The following is a 10414-nucleotide window of genomic DNA, read 5'->3' as shown; positions in this document are numbered from 1 at the left end:
TACGACCCTATGTCACCTCTTTCTAATGTTTTGATTTTTTTTTACCAACGGAGAAACACCGCTCCCTCTGCCTCCCCGTCTGTCCGTTTAATACAATATGTATCCTTGGACATGAAGCTCCCAGCTATAATCTTTCAGCCATGATTCCGTGATGCCTACAACATTATACCTGCCAATCTGCAACTGTGCTGCAAGTTCATCTACCTTATTCCGTATACTGCACACTTTCAGATACAACACCTTCAGTCCTGTATTCACCCTTTTCAATTTTGTCTGCCTTTTACGTTGCTGCTCAACCTGTTGACTGAAATTTTGCACTATCAATAGCCTCTCCTCACAACACATTGCCTCTGTAAACCAACTACCACATCTTCAGCTCTATTATCCACCTTCCCGCCAATACTTCTTGCATTGAAATATAGGCAGCTCTGGGCATTAGTCGCACAATGCTCCACCTTTTTATTCCTAACTTTGTCTGATATCTTACCAACATCTGCCTTCATAACCTCTTCACTAACTGTTCTGGCATTCTGGGTCCCATCCCCCTGTTACTCTAGTTTAAACCACACCGTGCAGCATTAACAAACCTTCCCACTAGGATATTAGTCCACCTCCAGTTCAGGTGCAAACTGTCCCTTCAGTACAGGTCCCACCTTCCCTGGAAGAGAGCCCAGTGATCCAAAAATCTTATGCACTCTCTCCTACACCAACTCCTTAGCCACATATTAAAATGTATAATCTTCCTAGATCTGCCTTCACTAGCACTAGCAAATTTTACCTATTTGCTGATGAAAAATTAATGGAGTACTGTGAAATTCTTGTAGGAGACCTGTTAACATGTGCTGCTGCATCTTAAAGCTGGAAGGAATTGTATATTGTTCTTCATTTTTTATAGGAAGGAACCAGCAGTCTTATTATTGATGTTACTAGAGATATTCCAGATCAGATCAATCATTTGGTCCAAATAATCAATTACCATTCCCCATGATCTATTCAGTCTTTAACAGCATAGTTGGGGAACTTGCATGTGCAACTGGCAAAATTCAAGATCCTTTAGACTTGACTGACTTTTTGAAATCTGTCTCTGCCTTTGATGGGCACAATAATGCCTTTAGGTCTTGGTCACTGTTTCCTATCTGTTCAAATTTCCATCTGCAGTGTCTTCCTATGGGAGGTAAAATCACTCAAATGGAAATTGGCATCCTAAACATTACTCCCTCTGACAAGTAGTATTTCTATAGTTATATTCTAACTCAATAATTCAGGAAGATCATTGTTGTCTGTTTCATGTCCGCGTGTACCCACAGATGATCCGCAAATGTCTGTGGACTCTGCTGATTTCTACTAAGTTACATCTGGCTCCACAGTCAGACTTCCAGTCCTGTTGCTGATAAGAAAGCCTGTGGCCTAAGACCTGCTGCTGTAAAGCCCTGCAGCTTGCTCCATACTCTTTTAGTTACCATCAAATTCTAGAACATCTCAGGCAAAGAGAAACACCCTTTTGCTTTGCTCCTATTTTTCACGCCCATGAATACCCAGCATATTGCTCTGCTAAACAGAAATGTTAAATCTGGAATTTGTCTGTGAGTCATTCCAGGAACTTTGCTGTAAACTCTAGCAGTTGAGGTGTATCACATTGTTCCAATACTGCACTCTGCAGTTCTTTCTGTCATCTGGCAATGACCCTAGAGCTTATTTACTACATTACAAAGGCTTCATGGGTGATGGGTACGCATACATATTCTCTATTCCATCATCTGTTTGTGGACTGCCTGGTAAACAGACGCTTAATGTAAGTTTACTATTCATTACTATGTCGCAGTGGGCTGCATTGGGTGTCTTTAAACATAACACTCTCTTATGCTCAAACATGTGCCCTTTCAACTTCTCAATTTGTTTTGTATTCAGTGTAATCCTTCCCTTCAGCTACCACCTCCCCTTCTCCCCAGCTTTTCCCATTCATGATTTTGCTCATGTTTAAATGTTAATTTAAGTTTATCTTAATTTACATTTGTAATGTACTTTACTCTTGGAGGAATTCAGTGAGTCAAGAAGTATCTGCGATGAAGAAAAACTAGAGGGAGAGGGGCCAGCTCACCACTGAGATAAAGCCATGGGCATTGGCAAATCTCCCACGATGTAAACTCCACTATATCCTATTGATTTGTTTGTGATGTGTATGTATAAATAACTTGGATGAAAATATATACTTTAAACTTTATAGTCACCAAACAATTGATACTAGAACATACAATCGTCATAGCGATATTTGATTCTGCGCTTCCCACTCCCTGGATTACAAATCGATAGTAAATATTAAAAATTTAAATTATAAATCATAAATAGAAAATAGAAAAATGGGAAGTAAAGTAGTGCAAAAAAACCGAGAGGCAGATCCGGATATTTGGAGGGTATGGCCCAGATCCGGGTCAGGATCCGTTCAGCAGTCTTATCACAGTTGGAAAGAAGCTGTTCCCAAATCTGGCCATAGGAGTCTTCAAGCTCCTGAGCCTTCTCCTGGAGGGAAGAGGGACGAAAAGTGTGTTGGCTGAGTGAGTCGTGTCCTTGATTATCCTGGCAGCACTGCTCCGACAGCGTGCGGTGTAAAGTGAGTCCAAGGACGGAACATTGGTTTGTGTGATGTGCTGCGCCGTGTTCATGATCTTCTGCAGCTTCTTCCGGTCTTGGACAGGACAACTTCCATACCAGGTTGTGATGCAACCTAGAAGAATGCTTTCTATGGCGCATCTATAAAAATTAGTGAGGATTTTAAGGGACAGGCGAAATTTCTTTAGTTTTCTCAGGAAGTAAAGGCGCTGGTGGGCCTTCTTGGCAGTGGACCAAGTTAGGTCATTTGTGATATTGACCCTGAGGAACTTAAAGTTTTTGACCTGTTCCACTTGCGCACCACCGATGTAAATTGGGTCGTGCGGTCCGCTACTCCTTCTGAAGTCAACAACCAATTCCTTCATCTTGCTGATGTTGAGGGATAGGTTATTGTCTTCGCACCATGCCACCAGGTTCTTAATTTCCTCTCTGTACTCAAACTCATCATTACCTGAGATACGGCCTACAATTGTTATGTCATCAGCAAACTTGTATATTGAGTTTGATGGAAACTTGGCTACACGATCATGGGTGTACAGTGAGTACAGCAGAGGGCTGAGTACACAGCCGTGTGGGGCACCGGTGCTCAGAGTGATTGTAGAGGAGAGCTTGTCCCTTATTTTTACAGCCTGATCCTGTCTGTGAGGAAGTTGAAGATCCAGCTGCAGATCTGAGTGCTAAGGCCCAGGTTCTGGAACTTAGGAATCAGTTTATTTGGAATGATGGTATTAAAGGCAGATAGATGAGTTATTAATGTTAAGGACAACACAAGGATTGGTAGAGTTGGGCACAGTGTAAAAGGCTGTCAAAGCATAAAGCAGAATATAGATAAATATGGGCAGAAAAATCAGCAAATGGAATTTAATTCAAGCAAGTGTGAGATCAAAAGAAAGGGGAAAAGTACACAGTTAATGACAGTATCTTCAGCAGCATTAATGTACAGATGGATCACGAGGTCCAGACCATAGCTCTCTGAAAGTGGCCATGCAAGTAGAGAGAGTGGTAAAGGAAGCATATGGCATACTAGCTTTTGTTGGTTAGGGCACTGCGTATACAAGTCGGGAAGTCATTTTGCAGCTTTTGTTAGTCCACAATTGGAGAACTGTGTGCAATTCTGGTTGACTCATTACAGGAGGAATGTGGAGGCACTGGAGAGGGTGTAGGAGAGGTTTACTGGTATGCAAGATGGATTGGAGAGGGTATGAAGTTAGAGAGGTTAGACTGGATGTGTCAAGTACTACAGGGCACACTTTAAAGGTGAGAGGGAAAAGTTTAAAGGAAATGTGTAGGGCAAAGTTTTTTTTTACTGAGTGGTAGGTGCTTAGAACAAGCTGCTGTGGTAATTTGTAGACGTAGAGTCGATAGAGAAATAGCTATCATTTTCTGCATATTCAATTGTCTATCATTACAGGCAGTTGAGAATTTGTTTAGTTGAGCATCGTGTTTGGCACAGACACTGGGCCAAAGGACATGTTTCTGTGCTGTATTGTTGTGCATTTTATATTAATTCCCACCACAGGTGTTGCTCAGCTCATTGAATTCCTCCAGCAGTTTGTTTTTCTCTCCAGATGCCAGCACCTGCACTCTTGTGCTCTATAAATAAAAAATGTACTAGATTAAGATCACAAGATATTATGAATGTTAAAAATATTTTTAAAAGTAGATTTGCGGCCATTTCAGCATGTTTGCAATCTAATTGTTTTGCCTTTTCTATTTAAGAATTTGTTCTTCATTTTCTTTTTTTTATCCAGTGAATTTTACCAATTAAACACAATTTTTAAAAAAATTAAGAAAGAAATGAATAGTTTTTAGTTTTTTTATTATAGTAATGTGCTTTATACTGATTTGCATTTGCCTTCAGTTCATCTTTTATATTTGAGTCTCACCAAATTTGACAAAACCAGATTAGCTCAATTGCTTGGGGGGGTGGGGGGGTGGGGAAAGCGGCTAATATCTCACACAAGATAAGATTAGTTTTATTTGTCACATGTACATCAAAACAGAGAAACCTCCTAATCTCATCTATGTCAATAATAAACTAGAGATATCACTGGTCTAATTCAGAACCAACATGTTTTAAAACTATCATTTCTTTGTGGATGTATTTTTATATTTCTTCAAATATCTTTGCTTGAATATATTATTCTGCACTCTAACTAAAGGCAATAACTGGGACAACACAATAGTGTAGTGGTTAGCACAATGTTCTACAGTACAGTCAACCTGGGTTCAATTCCTGCTGCTGCGTGGAGGAGTTTGTATGTTGTCCCTGTGACTGCGTGGGTTTCCTTCAGTTCTTCAGTTTCCTCCCACAGTCCAAAGACCTACCAATTGATAGGTTAATTGGTCATTGTAAATTGTCCCAGGATTAGGCTATGATTAAAATGAGGGAATTTCTGGGTGGCATGGCTCTAAGAGTTAGAAGGGCCTATTCTGTGCTGTATCTCAATAAAAACATAAAATAAAGTGATACTTGTTGCATACACATCGTATCTGGCTTTTGTTTTGCATATCATTGCTAGAGTGATTACTTACTTAAAATAGTATAAGATTAAGAAATTGTCCCTTAGCACAATCCCTTACTTGGGAAGTCAGACTCTTCTTTTTCTGGTAATGTTAAATGGCGGTCGGCTGACCCCAACATAAGGTACATTATCGCCACCTACTGAGGATCATTCAAGCACACCAAATACTTTTCTTCCAGAAAATTTTCCTCCACCATCCCTTTCACATTTGTGTCAGTGCAACCTCACACAGTAGCATTAAAATCCTTTGACCATTAGTTAAGGAACTTCTAGCATTTCACTGTAAAAAAATGAAAAAGGAATAAAAGAAAAGGAAAAGAAATAAGGAAGAAACATGAACAGCAGCACACAGACATAGCTGGCGAACACAGCAGGCCAGGCAGCATCTATAGAAAGAGGTACAGTCGACGTTTCCGGCCAAGACCCTTCGGCATGAACAGTCCTTCTTTAAAGTCTGAATATCACTTATCAGAATTCTATAGGATTTGAAAAAAAGAAGAGAGGAAAAACATTAACAACTCTTCTCTGACCATTAGCCAACAAATATCTAGCATACCATTATAAGAAAATGAAGAAGAAAAGAAAAAGGAAAAAGAAAAAATGACCCTTCTTTGAAGTAAAAATATTATTTATAATACCTTGTAAAGCACCATTAATAACTTCTGGAGTTAAATCTTTTAACTATAGATTTTTTCTACAGCTTTTAATATAATTTTAATTTTTTCAGTCTACTTTTAGGTTGTGGTGTACAGTTTACCACATCTGCCTTCAAAGCAACAAATTTCAGTTTATCAACAATCAACAAATCATTTTGTTATAAAATCATGCACTTTACACACTGACATTAATCCATCTGTAGTCTGGATATTAAAAGGTTCCATTGACACAGTCTTCCGTATTTTCTGAAGGGCCCCTGTATATGAAAGTCCCATTTCTACCTGAACACACAGCACTTCCATAGTTTCCTTATCCACAGGACACTCTGCACAAGCAGAGCTGTTTACCTCCACAATGGCTAGTCTTTTGGCCAAATGCCTTCTCCACAATTACCAAACCATGTTCTTGACACTGCTTTTTTACCCATACACACAGCTGCTACCTGAGCAAATTTCTGCCACAGAGAATATCTCAGAGGGTGCAGAACATAGACTCAGACTATATAACTCATATAGTCTAAATTAACCCTATCTGGCAACTTTGTTCAAATAAATTTTATCAACACCAATAAGCTATCTGCTCTTGCTCCACTACAAAACCCTCATTAATGTTTAGCATCTACAGATTTTCTCCTGATTAATTTATTTTTTACTTGGTCCATTGATCCACATCTAGAAGCATTCCTGTAATTACTCCTCAAAGCCACTGTTGTTCAATATAATTCTATGTTGTTACTTTCCTTCCTCCCACAGCTTTTAACCATAATGCTTTCTCATATTGGTTACTACCTTTACAAACACTGAGAGCACGCCATCTCTTAAAGGTCTTGCGCCCAGAATATCTTCTTAGTTAATCAAGTTCTCAAATCTTCAGCTAATCAAACCAGATTGATACCAGTAACCAGTCCATATTCATAGCTCAGTAATACCTTAAACTCTTCCTTCCTTCTTTTATTTAAATGCTGTCTACTGCCTTTATCACTAGATGCGAAGGCACTACGATCCTCAATTTGCCACTTATTTTACCATTTCTCAGAAATCTGCTATTCATCTTCCTCCATACAACTCCTATCACCCAGTACCACCTCCCATTGGCTACCTCCATCTTCTTCATTACTTCCTGACATCTCCCGACTGCCAAAAATGTGCACCTCTAAAATGTACAAGCTGACTGGTCAAAGAGAGGCCTATTTTCAACCAATCATATCCAATGAGATCACAAGACAAGTTGGTCATGTGACATTGTTCAGTTGATTTTGCAGGGTGGAGTATGGCCGATAGTTTTTAAGTGATTTAATGTTGTCATGGAAAAGATCCTGCTGTCTTCTATTAGTGGTTTAACAGCAAGCAGGTAAGAAAAAAGTAGCAGAAAAAAAACTTGTTAGTTGTATACTATTACTGGTCCTGTTTATAATCTTTAGGAAATAAATTCTGAAAAATCTTCAGCAGTGTATTTTGAAATTGAAACAAAAGTGAACATTTTATGCTTTATTTTCCATTTAAATTCATGATTTAGCTGGTCTATAGAATAAATTGTGAACAATTAAACATTTGAAAGTGATTTTTATTTATTCCTGTACTTGATTTCACATTAAAATTCAAAGTAAATTTATTATCAAAATACATGTATGTCATTTCCTTGCAGGCATACCCAATAAACCCATAATAGACTAATAACCATGATAGAATCAATAAAAAAACACACCAACACTAGCACTCAACCAGTCTACAAAAGACAACAAATTGTGCAACCACAAAAAGAGATAATAATAACTAATAGATAAGCAATAACTATTGAGAACATGAGATGAGGAGTCCTTGAAATTGAGTCCATAGGTTGTGGGAACAGTTCAGTGATGGGCAAGTGAGTTTGAGTGAAGTTATCCTCCTTGGTTCAGGAGCCTGTTGGTTGAGGGGTAATAACTGTTCCTGAACCTGGTAGTATGGGTCCTGAGGCTCCTGTACCACCTCCCTGATGGCAGGAGCAAGAAGACAGTATGACCTGGGTGGTGGGGTCCCTATTGATGAATGCTGCTTTCCTGCGGGCAATACTTCATGTAGATGTGCTCAATGGTGGGGTGGGCTGTATCAACTTCTTCTTGTAAGATTTTCCGTTCAAGGATGTTGGTGCTTTCATACCAGGCTGTTATGCAGCCAGTCAGTAGACTCTTCATCACACATCTATAGAAGTCTGTCAAAGCTTTAGTTGTCATGCTGAATTTTAGCAAACTCCTAAGTAGAGGCATTGCTATGCTTTATTTGTAATTGCACTTACGTGCTGACCCCAGGGTCCTCCAAAATGATAACACCAAGGAATTTGAAGTCCAATAGGCACTGGCTCATGGACCTCAAGTTTCCTCCTCCTGAAGTCAATTATCAGCTCCTTGTTTTTGCTGACATTGAGGAGAAGGTTATTGTTGTGGCACCACTCAGCCAGATTTTCAGTCTCCCTCCCATATGCTGATGTGTTACCATCTTTGACTCAGCCTATGACAGTAGTGTAATCAGCAAACTTAAATATGACATTGGAGCTGTGCGTAGCCTCACAATCATTAGTCATAAAACAAGTAGAGTGTGGGCCTAAGAACACAGTCTTGTGGTGCTCCTGTGCCAGTGGAGATTGTAGAGGAGATGTTACCAAGCTGAACTGACTGGGGTCGGCAAGCGAGGAGATCAAGGATCCAATTGCACAAGGAGGTATTGAGGCCAAGGTTTTGAAGCTTATTGATTAGTTTTGTGGGGATGATAGTATTGAATGCCAAGCTGCAGTTGAAAAAGAGCATCCTGATGTGTGCACCTTTGCTGTCCAGATGTTCCAGGATTAAGTGAAGAGGCATTGAGGTGGCATCTGCTGTGGGCCTGTTGTGTAGGCAGGCAAATTGGAGAGAATCCAGTTACTTTTCAGGCGAGTGTGGATACATTTCATCACCAACATGACAAAATAATTCATCATTGTGTATGTAAGAGCTACTGGACAATGGTGGATACATTTACAGTTTTTTTGTGTGCATATGTATTTTTACAATATTTTATGTCATATTTTATCCTTAGATTTCTTCTTGGTTACAAAGGAACTGTGATATTACTTAATATGGAATACTACCCAAAATAAAGCAAAGGTGACAGATATGCATTAAATATCCTCTGACTGAGATAAAATAAGAACTACCTTGCTGTTTGCCCTCAGAACTTGCCAAGCAGCCAAGTGTATATCATTGGGGTCATGATTTTTCACTCTGTCAGCAATCTGTAATAATTTCACTACCTCACCATGGACATTGATAGGACTACAGCTTTACTCTAATGGTATTTACCCTGAAACTATAAGTTGTTAATCCAGAATTAAAGTATGAATATGTGGTCCTGTGAATGGTAGGTTGTGGGTGGAAATTCTCCCGAAGTATTTGGAAGAATTGATGGCATTAAAACTTGAAACTGTATTTTTTCTTTTATTTCTATAACACAAGGCAGCATGATATGCCAAATGTCTCAATACAGAACACAAGAGCGGTAGAAGAAAATCAGAAATGTGCAGATTATATAGAAATCCAAAATAAAAACAGAATGTTCTGTGGAAAGGGAAAACATGGTTAAGGCTTTTTAGTTTAAGATCCTCGTTATATGCTTCATCAGATGTATTTGTGTATGACTTAGAGCGGACTGAAAAACTTGAGCATATAGACATTAAGAAAGAGGATGTGCAAAGCATCAAGTTGGATAAGTCACCGGGACTGGACGAGATATACCATAGGCTACTGTGGGAAGCGAGGGAGGAGATTGCTGAGCCTCAGGCAATGATCTTTGCATCATTAATGGAAACGGGAGAGGTTCCGGAGGATTGGAGGATTGCCGATGTTGTTTCCTATTCAAGAAAGGGAATGGAGGTAGCGCAGGAAATTATAGACCAGTGAGTCTTACTTCAGTAATTAGTAAATTGATGTAGAAGATCCTGAGAGGCAGGATTTATGAACATTTGGAGAGGTAAATTATGATTAGGACAGTCAGCATGGCTTTGTCAAAGGCAGGTTGTGCCTTATGAGCCTAAGTGAATTTTTTGAAGATGTGACTAAACACATTGATGAAGATGTAGTGTACATGGATTACAGCAGGCATTTGATAAGGTATCCTATGTAAGGCTTATTGAGAAAGTAAGGAGGTATGGGATCCAAGGGGACATTGCTTGTGGATCCAGAAATGGCTTGCCCACAGAAGGCAAAGAGTGTTTGCAGATGGGTCATATTCTGCATGGAGACCGGTGACCAGTGGAGTGCCTCAGGGATCCGTTCTGGGATCCCTTCTCTTTGTGATTTTAATAAATGACCTGGATGAGGAAGTGGAGGGGTGGGTTAGTAAATTTGCTGATGACACAAAGGTTGGAGGTGATGTGGATAGTGTGGAGGGCTGTCAGAGGTTACAGCGGGATATTGATAGGATGCAAAGGTGGACTGAGAAGTGGCAGATGGAGTTCAACCCAGATAAGTGTGAGGTGATTCATTTTGGTAGGCCAAATATGACGGCAGAATATAATATTAATGGTAAGACTCTTGCAGTGTGGAGGATCAGAGGGATATTGGGGTCCGAGTCCATAGGATACTCAAGGCTGCCGTGTATGTTGACTCTGTGGTT

General features: G+C 39.6%; 1 long non-coding RNA gene across 1 annotated transcript in view; it reads left to right on the top strand.

Annotated features, from left to right (window-relative positions):
* Positions 1-7037: 7037 nt before the first annotated feature.
* LOC134358658 (uncharacterized) overlaps positions 7038-10414 on the top strand; it is a 107553-nt gene continuing 104176 nt past the window's right edge. Inside the window, exon 1 of the long non-coding RNA XR_010020917.1 lies at positions 7038-7139. This is a non-coding gene — a long non-coding RNA (uncharacterized LOC134358658). The remainder of the gene's footprint in view (positions 7140-10414) is intronic.

This window comes from Mobula hypostoma, chromosome 2, assembly GCF_963921235.1.
Source record: "Mobula hypostoma chromosome 2, sMobHyp1.1, whole genome shotgun sequence".
In the NCBI taxonomy this organism is placed as follows: Eukaryota; Metazoa; Chordata; class Chondrichthyes; order Myliobatiformes; family Myliobatidae; genus Mobula; species Mobula hypostoma.
This window is presented reverse-complemented; position numbering and strand designations above follow the sequence as displayed.